General features: G+C 40.7%; 1 long non-coding RNA gene across 1 annotated transcript; it reads right to left on the reverse strand.

The window, feature by feature from the left end:
• Positions 1 to 7,586: 7,586 nt before the first annotated feature.
• LOC121233656 lies at positions 7,587 to 9,570 on the reverse strand. The gene is made up of 3 exons (XR_005933585.1): positions 9,389 to 9,570; positions 8,902 to 9,020; positions 7,587 to 7,684 (listed from the first exon to the last, which is right to left on the reverse strand). It is a non-coding gene; the product is annotated as an uncharacterized LOC121233656 (long non-coding RNA).
• Positions 9,571 to 10,057: the final 487 nt, after the last annotated feature.

Genomic DNA, 10,057 nt, shown 5'->3' on the forward strand with positions numbered 1-10,057 from the left:
GGTTTCTCTGGTACAGTCTCAGGGGCAAAGACCCTGCCACTCTTTGATTGAAATTCATTATATGCATCTCTCTTCACGGTAGTTCACTTCCGTAGACGGGGAATTGTACAGCTACTCTGACTTATCCCCAGGGACACACAATAGTGGATGGAAATAACACCCAGGCTTCGTAAAAGTTCTGAGTACAGCTACTTTTTGCTTGAGGTAATGCAAGAATCAATAAAACGTGAGCATCTGGTGTGAAAACCTCTCATTTGTTGTTCTGTACCAGTCCTTTTGGATTTTCAGTCCACTATGAAGGTAGAAATAATTAAGGGAAGCCATTTGAAGCCTACACTGAAAAAAAAAAAAAATTGCAATTTGGCACAGAAGTACCAAGCCTCTGAGAGAAACAAAATTTCTAAACCAGACTAGTTGGGAGCCACATATTCCAAACAATTATAACCAAATACAGGGGTCCAACCATTCATAATTTACTTCCAAGATTAATCAAACATTTTAAGTCGTGCTTCATACTTTCTCCAAGACCAAAATGCAGTTTCCGTGGGTAGGAAAAAACCACTAGTTTTGCCATGAAAATGACAAAGTTTTCCTAATTTCCCTAAGATGAAAATATTAAATTTTGCAAAAAAATAAATAAATCTGGCAAGAACAAAGTTTTCCCATGCATCAACTCCACAAAGCTTTTCAATTTTGCAGGTTTAGAACTTAGGACTTGCAAAGAGGAAATGAGTTCAGTGGTCAATAGAGACTGCTTTAGATGTTCTTGCTTTTGGATTTTCTGCTGCTACAGAGACTTAAACAAACCTGTGACAAAAGCATTTGGCCTTATGATATAAAAAGAGGAAGAATTTTTAAGCACAAGTTCTTAACCTTTTCCTGCAAGAAATGTGACAAAAGAGCAAAGCTCCCTTTTTGCAGCAGAACTGTGGAAGATGAATCATTTGTACACTTTGTAAAGTTGAAATATGTTTGATTAAAAGTTCCGTCAATAAAGTCAGATGATAGTTTAAACCCAAACCTGTCTTTAAGGGGAAGTTCTGCCCCATGTCCCAGACACTAGTGTTTGCAGCAGTTGTTACATGCTAGCTGAAACCTAATCTCACAACATGACAACAGAATATTAATCTTCAACTGGAACATCTCCCTGGATCCTCTACAGCAGGGCACAGCTAGTATCACTGTCTCCGAGGGGGCAAAGGTAAGTGGGATCAACAAAACCCTCCAGACCTGAAGAAAGCCTCTCCTCATCCCCCAAAAGTGCTATGTACGGTGTCATGAGATGAACGTGAACATTACGAGTTTTAAATCTATCAATCAAACTTAAATCCCTCTAATTCTGTTTACCAATGCTAGCTTGGTCCTCCCTTCCCAGAGATAACAGCATCCCATGTTTAACCTGGGAAGCATTCAAACTGCAATGGCAATCCCTTTCACACCACTGCAGAGGGAAAAAATGAGCCACAGTCTTAGGCAGTTCTCACCCTCAACTTCTTCTTTGCCACAACTCTGAGGAAAGAAAACCTTAAATAACTGTTTCTTCTTGGCGCTGCTAGATGTTTTCATTCTTTGTTCTTTCACAAGGGTGAATAACACAGACTGTGAACTCGGAGAGCAAGCAGGGAAGGTGGTTACTCTACTGAGAGTTTCCTCTGTTTTCTGAAGAAGGCAGGCATATATTTTCTCGGGTTTAGCTGAGACACGATGTCAGCTGCCACTCTCTTCATTGGCCCAGCACCTCCATCGTTTATTTTGCTGGCAGCATCAGCTCCCGAGGGAAAGATTTGCTATTACATATACTGAGGGGTTGTAATTTCCCCTGAACTCGATGATTATAGGGCTTCAGCATTTCTGAAAATATACATATTTTGCCAGATCTTGCCTAACAAAATTTCTTTGAATGTTAACTGAGACTTCATAACCAAACCAAACTGTCCTACTTTGTTTACTGCTTTTGTAAGGCAGTTTTGGATTGGGTTTTTGACATTTGACCAAAATGACTCTTTAAATTATGTTCTTATATTTGTATTACTCTTGTAACAGGTAATTTGCAAAATGTAATATATAAACCAGAATGGCATGTTCACAGTTATTGTTGAAAACTTGGAATAAAAGAGAAACATTCTGAACCGGGAAAGCAAAATCAGAATTCTAAGGTGCATCTCAGTATCTCCATAACCACATTTGGGCATGATAATAAAGGTTGATACATTCTTTGATACTTGATGCTTCTCCCCAGTGATGTAAAGCAGAAAATTCACGACATTTTGCTAATTAATTTGAATGCTTCAGTTAATAACATGAGTAACCAAAACATAGGCATGTTATTAATATTCTATAAGCATTCAATATATGAAAATGACTGAAAGTGTTTCCAAGCATACTTTAAAGGCAAAGGCTAGTTTGTTATAGCCTAAATACTAAGACTGTACTATACAACTGTACTGGTGCATTTTGTATTAATACTTTGGTCCAGAAAACCCTGATCCAGGCAGGAGTCCTAGCATTGTGACTAGCAGCACCATTGTGACCCCCTTCAAGACATGACACCGTATTTGGATAAATCATAAGGGAGTATATGACTGAAAGAACAGATTTTTATCAATATATATGTTTCGTATGAACTTTAATTTGCCTGTTTTCAACTAGCTTGTTTATTTTACGAAGCATACTAATTTAAAATTGTGGTTTAGACACACTCAAATAGCATTTGCTAATTAGTAAATTAGAACCTGGCAAATCACATGCAAATCACTGGTTTATATACACAATGTGAACCTTCTTGGCTCCGTTTTTCCAGCAGCATTATTTAACTCAGGAGGTCTGAAAAAACACAGGATGTAAACCTAAACCTCCTTTCATGGCATACTTGGGGTAGGGAGTTGCTTGCTTGGTCAGTTGTTTAAACAATTATTTGAGCCACTTTTTGCTCAAGTCAAAATGATTGTATATTAGGAGAAAAATATTTTCCTATCACACCAGTCCAGTAAAAAATTACGACAGATAACATGATAAATCCATCAACATTCAGACTTCTGTAGAGAAACACAGAGAGGCAGACTCATCAGCCTTGACCTAGCTGGCACTGCCTCAGCTGTAAGTCACTGTACCTCATTGAAATACACCGATGAATCTAGGGCAGATTTCAGCAGTTGCTTTGTCCTTAAATACGAATACTACTTGTCCTTACAAACATGGTCAGTATGTTTCCATCTTCAAAATGCATTGTGTTTAACAAATGCTAGGCACAAACAAGCACTAAATTCGGAATTGTCTTTTCACCTTTTTATGAGATACGTATCTAAAAATTTAGGTAGTGCAGCAAGAACATCCTTTTTAGCTTTTCACTTATGCCCATGGGAAGTGGGAATAAAGTACAACCAAAACACATTTGTCCCCTATGTATTACAGACCTATCCATAAAGAACAGAAAGGTTCCTAAGTTTACTTTAGAATTCTAAGGTTAACACCGGTGGGATTTGAACTTGTGGTTGCAGGAAGAACGTGTTATAGGTCTTCGATGTGTCAGACGGTCAATTGCTATCCTAATGTTTCAGCGTGTGTTATGACCTGCATGTCGCACCTGACTGTAGTGGGGGGGTTACGTGTGAGAAACATCCCTGACCTCCTACACAGGAGACAAAGTTACTTTTACTGAGCAGTGCTCAGGGCAGCAAAAGCACTGGTACTTCACGCATAAAGGGTGGGTCTCAGCAAAAGGCCAGCTTTGAGCAACCTTACACTGACCTGTGTGATACCCAGGTCTGCAGAACAGCCCACTATGTACTGCATGTACCCAGATGAATCTCTCTATAGAGTCCCTCAGTTACAACTGGATGCCCATTGACTGTAATTGCCTCTTTGGCATCTAATTCCGATGTGGACTTTTACGTGGTGCACATCAAAAGTCAGAGGTCATGAATCCCACCAAGCATGTGTGCACTCTCCAGCCAGAGCATCCCTCACTGCCTGCCTACGAGTACGGGTGCCGACTCCATTCAGTGTTCACTGGCTACTTCCCCTGGGGAGCAACCTCACCTCGCTCAACTCCCGCCCCTGTACAATAGCTGGGCACAGCTCCAGAAGAGCCCTTAGGGCCCCACCACTATGAATATGGCTGGGGCAAGGTACTGGCCTTGAGGGCTTGGTGTGCAGTCAGGCACTGCTGCTGTGAGTGTTGACGTACATTGTGAGGTTTGAGCCAATCTCTTCATCCCTAAAGATACATGTTCAGCTATTGATCTGAAAAAACAGTGCAAATGGGAACAGGGATTTCATGGAAGACCACCCCTATGCCTTATTCCGAAATTAAAAAAAAGCATTAAATACTTCTCCAGTTTGGAAATGCAGTATTTATTCGCATCAACAAATCAAAGACTTGTTTCTAGTTATATCTGTATTGAAGACTGGGAGAAAGAGGGTTTCAAATTTCAGCATGATTATTTTACTTCTTCCAATGACTTCTGCAACAGCCATCACGTATCTTTTTTAAGGATAGGGAATGGCTGGCAAATAGAGGGAAATATTTCTAAGAGCTGTGTGGCAATTTAAGATATCACATTTGCTTGCAAGAAGGCTACTCCCTTTTTACAGTCTCAGGCAAACCAAATGTAAGCCAATCAATTCATTTTTTAATTGCTCACATGTTACTCACACATGGATAAGTTCCCTCACGAGAATCCACTGAGCTTTTAGTTCTAAAATACACAAGATACAGGACTCACATTTAGCCTCAAGCCCTTTCCCTCAATGGTTGTCAAAATAAAGTATAAAGGAATTTCTCCTGAAATTGACTGTGTTTCAGAGAAAGTTAAGACATTTCACACTACAGAGAGAAGCTAACCTTGGAAAATTCCCTTGGTTCAGGATAAGAGAGGCCAGTTTCCCTTCCTTTTAGAAACTTTGACTGTCTAAAAGGAGACTAGGTCATGTTCAATTGTGCATATTATTTTAACAGATTGTCTTCGCAGCAGGAGGGATCTTCTTGTTTTTAAAATAAATTCTTAACAGCTTCAATTGTGGCCACCTACAGACCAGATTTCATGCAAAATCAAGAGTCCCTGTTTGAAAGAGGGAAAAAGGGAAACGAGAAAAAAGCGAGCTGTGAAGAGAAATAACTACGTCAGTAACTAACTGTAAGATGTAGGGATCAAAACATGCTATTACTTTACAAAGGAAACAAAACAAAACAAAAGAAGAGCTGATAAAAGGAAAGTGAATTACTTGTATGCTCCTTTCAAATACACAGAAAATACGTTTTCTAAAAGGCCTGCCTGCTGCTGGGACTCCCTGCAGTACAAGGAGTCTTCCTCAATGTAGCTACGATTTTAAAAGAATTGGGGATGTTGCCACATACAAGGTAGGGGTGCAGATCTTTTCTTCTCTTACCAAAGCAGAAAGAAACACCGGTACTTTTGAAAATTTGTGGAATATGATGCAGCTGAGCTAAACACTCTGAAAAACCCTAGGTGAAATTTTAGGCACTGATTCTACATGTCAAGCCCTTCTGCCTAAATCTTGTGAGTCCTACCAAAGTCAGGGGTGGTTGTACAACTTTTCTCGGACTGAGGCCTTACTGAAATGCAAACCTGTCTCTGCTGCGCGTGTCACTTCAGCATTTTAGCTCAGTCCTTAAAAGGGAACATCCAAATCAACAGGAAAATTCATGTCAGATTATGTAATCTAAAACCTGGATTAAACTACTTCAAAGAAACAAATTATCTTTCAGTCAGATGTGTGAGGGCAGGCACTGACAGCTGGCAGAATTTGACACATGGGCTATAAGCCAACAGAAAAAGGTGAGACTTCTTCTTTTGGTAGTTGAGTGGATTTAGATTGGGCCAAAACCCCCTCACCCTACAGGTACCACTATTGCCTTTTAGCATCCAGGAATGCACACAACACAAGCTCTGGCAGTTTACAGGCAAATGTGGTGCAGGAGGCAGCCGAAAACTCTTCTGCTCACCAGCTCCTTAAATTAGGTGAGCCTCAAAGAAAGCACACAAGGGTATGACAAGAGTACTCTGCACATGAGCTGTCACTGCCATCCGGTTTGAATGCGGTGATCAAGGACCTTCAAACAAGTGAAGACGTCTTCGGTGAAAGGAATAAAGAGATTGAAGATATTTTGATAAACAGAAAAAACAAAGCTATCACATACAAAATTACTTCAGTGTGGAAGATGAGGTGGGGGATTTTTTCCTAGTTTGATCTGGTTTTCATCTAAACAAGCTAATGGCACTACCTATATCTGTATGTTGTTGGGAAAAAAACCTCTTTAAAGTCTTCTATGACATGTCGACTTAAGAAGCACAGTTACATGAAAAGACCTGCAAGTAATTTTGCATTTTAGATGACCAACTGAATCCTCACTCTTTGAATCAACTCTTTGAATCAGTAAGCAGGAAAAAACTAGCATTGACTTTACTGGCTTTTTATTTAAAAAAAAAAGGAGTTGAAAGGCACAGAGAAACAGCCCACATGAAACACATGAATAGCATAATAATAAACAACATATGAGCCAGCAGAGTACTGAATGGCAGTATAAAAGCTAGATAACCCTGTATAGCACATTCAACCAAAGGGAGAAAGTAGTATGATGATGGAAAAAAGGAGAAAAGGGGAGAAACAATGATCACAAAATATCAATCGTTTGAAACCCTAGAGTGCCTAGGTGAAGAAAGGTAAAGTTGGCCATATTTTCAGGAACAGGTTTGTTCAGCAAGGTGGAAGGCATTTTGGGTGGTCTCATTAAAAAGAATGTGATTTTTTTCTAACATTGGAGTTCAAAGTGCCACATTTCTTCATCTTTCCTTTTCCTATCACCTCTACATAGTTCCCCGTGCTTTGCAATACCATCCCTGCTTTGTGCGTTTCATGCAGTAATAGCATATGTGGCTTTAAAAAAGGCAGAAAACCCACCACTTTCCCAAAGCAGCTTCCTGCTGGGGGATGTACTTGTGGGTACAGATAGAGATCAGCTCTGGGCACTCAGCACACTGAATCCTGCAACCAGCTCCGCAATGCAGCAGAACAGAGATCACCGCTATTTCCACCCATGTGAAGTAAACACTGAGTTTTGACCAAGACCATACTCCACTTCACTCACATTTGAAGAAATCAGTACAGGAACTACCAGCTGATCAATACATATGAAAGAGACTGGTTTTGATTTGTTATTTGGTGGTACTATATAAAACAGGGCAAAGCGGTACCCTGCACCTCCCACCCTAACAATCACTGACAAGTGCCAGAAATCCATTATGTGCATTGTGCATTATGGACAGCCCGAGGGCCCGCTGTCTGCCTCCTCACTCTGCCAGCGGTACCCATGCCCCAAGCAGAACGCAGGAGCAGATGCTTCTCTCAGGCCATCTCCACTTAGCATCAGAGCTCTTCTAGGGTGCCCCACTGTTCCCTGACCAATGCAGGTAAATTGGGGACACTGATAAGATAAATTACTGTGAATATTTCTTCAGTGGTCAGGAGTCAGACAGTCAAAGGGCACAGAGGTGTTGGGCTTACAACTCCTATGGATTTCAAGGTGTCCAATGTTCTGGCGGTAGAAAGGTTGAATTTATCTGCTACTGAGATCCAAGAGAATCTATCATCACCGCAGTTCACCCCAGGTGCAGGGCACTGCAGCACTGGCCATCTCTATGCTGAGCACTTGTAGTCTGTGGAGCTAAGAGAGACAGAGTAGAAGAAAGAGAAATAATTATATTCATCATCAAGAATGGGTCCCTGGGGACCTGATTCATACATTAAATCATGCACGCATTTGTTTCCTGAATCTGGAAATCAAAGGTCCAGATTTGCAAACCTTTGGGTGTCACAGTACTGAGCACACCTTCTCACTGAGCAAGTAGTCTAGGAGAGCCCTGAGTCAGCTACCTAGAATGTGCGTGCTACAGACAAGGAGAACTAAATGTGTGATATCCCAGAAAACCCCTATATAGCCTAGGAAAAATATCATGACTATCTGACAAGACCCCTTCAAGAAAGATTCTGCTCTGATCTGAGCAACGTCATCCTAGGTCTAAAGTGGTATCTGCATGTAATTGTGCCCAGACAGTTGCCTCCAGGCTCTTCCCCTGACTGCCATAATCTCAGAGTTGAACCACAGAAGCCAGCTAATAAGCTGGGAGCTGCTGAGCAGGGAGGCATCTCTCTGAGCTAGCAGGGAATCCTGAGGACAAACCTGAAATCTCATCCTTTCCAGAAATTAAAGCTAGAGGAATATACCTGTCTTTGAGGAGTCTTGCCCCTGTTCCCTCTCCTCAAAACCACTTCCTTTAACCAACTTCTTCAAAGCCAAGTAAAAACCTCTCCTTCCTTTCTTTCAAAAAGCATCACTATCTTCATCTTCAGTATCTGAGTGTTTAAAGCACTCACAGAAAATACAGTGAAAGTGTAATACACTGTCTCTGCTTTATAGGTTCACATCTGTGTACCAAATCTTTTAAGTGACTATCTTAACAGAGGCTACCCTTATCCTTAGATGCAGGGCTGAGGGACTCTTGCTGGCCAGCATCACCTCCCAGCAGGAATGGGATGCGCGCACTGGGATCCTTAGCCTTTGACACAAACCCTCTCAGTATGGGCAGTTTAGTCTGCTGAGCCCTTTGCCTCAAATAAGACACTCAACCTGAAGGGACAGACTCATTTGACTAAATAGTCCTGTATGCTGAAAGAAAAAAGCTTGTCTAACATCTGCAGTTTTTAAAATAGTGAATGAATGGAGAGAGGGGGAAACAATAAGGTCCTCTGAAACCATGGCAGGATCTGCTTGACCAGATTTGAAAATTACAGTTTGGAAATTAACTGGATTCTCTACTTGGAGATTTTCTTTCCCCCCCTGGAAAAAAAACATCAGGTGTTTTAAGACAGTGTTTTGTAAACCTTGCATAGAGCCAGCTGCAGTCTATCATATCAAGTTCTCTTCTGGATTGATTCTCCTGGAAAGGTTTCATCAGCTTACAAGCAGCTAGGTTGTAGTTTCATTTCCCCTTAGGATTCTGCTGTATGTCAAAGTAAGAAATTGAGACTAAACAAGAAAACGTGGAGTAAAGTTTAAGTACCTCTACTGTGAAAGCTGTTAAATGAGAAACAGGCATTGCAGACTACAAGTGTCAATTAGGTACTGGTTCCACTGGGAAATGACATTTTCACATCGTTTCTGCCTTCTGGCTTGCTGTTGACAAATCTGGGCTTAGAAAAGTTATCCTCTACTTACATGTATTCCTGACATCTTTCCTTTGCAGGCCTGTCAGCACAGAGATTTCACAGCTAAACTAATTTTCCTCTCTCATTTTAAATTAATAAAATTCAATAATATTATTATTGAATATAAATTAATAAAAAAATTCAAATACTATAATAAAAATACCTGATTGCCTCCTTACATACTGCAGATCTGGGGTACTCAGTTGTCAGAATGGCATAGTGATTTCAGAAATCTCTGGCTTTTGGCACCCAAATGTAAGTATTTCAGTGCGATCTGATCTGTGATTGACAGACAGATACAATGCAGTCCTGAAAGTCTCCCTTACAGATTGTAAATTGCATTGCCTTTGAAAAAAAAAAAAAAAGAGAGAGAGTTGGAATGACTGAAGGCAAAACATCCAGTGAATGCTTTATGAAATCTGGTGTATTCCAAAAACTGAACATAATTTCAGTCTTCCAAAAGTGCTTTCTAGCAGCTTGACTCTTTCTTAAGAACACAGCCTCTCCTATGTGGGGCATGTAATTGCAGTGGAGAGTGCAATGGTCCTGCCTTGTAGCGATGAAAAGACTAGTAGAGAGTTATCATCCCTGAAAATATTCTGCTGCAAGAGTGGCTTTCGGGACCTGGAGATGCTCTGTTCCAAACCCCACTGAAGACAGACTGTTAAAAGGTTTTGAGCCCAGCGCAAAAGGCTTTGCAACAATAACAAATCAATCCACAGAGAGACCTAGTTTATGAAAAATGGCTGATTGACTCCTGAGTGGCTGAAAAGGTGTAACTGAAATTGAAATTTGGTCTTCTAATTCTGTCTCCATATGCTATTGTAATTCC

This window comes from Aquila chrysaetos, chromosome 11 (genome assembly GCF_900496995.4).
Source record: "Aquila chrysaetos chrysaetos chromosome 11, bAquChr1.4, whole genome shotgun sequence".
NCBI classification, from domain to species: Eukaryota; Metazoa; Chordata; class Aves; order Accipitriformes; family Accipitridae; genus Aquila; species Aquila chrysaetos.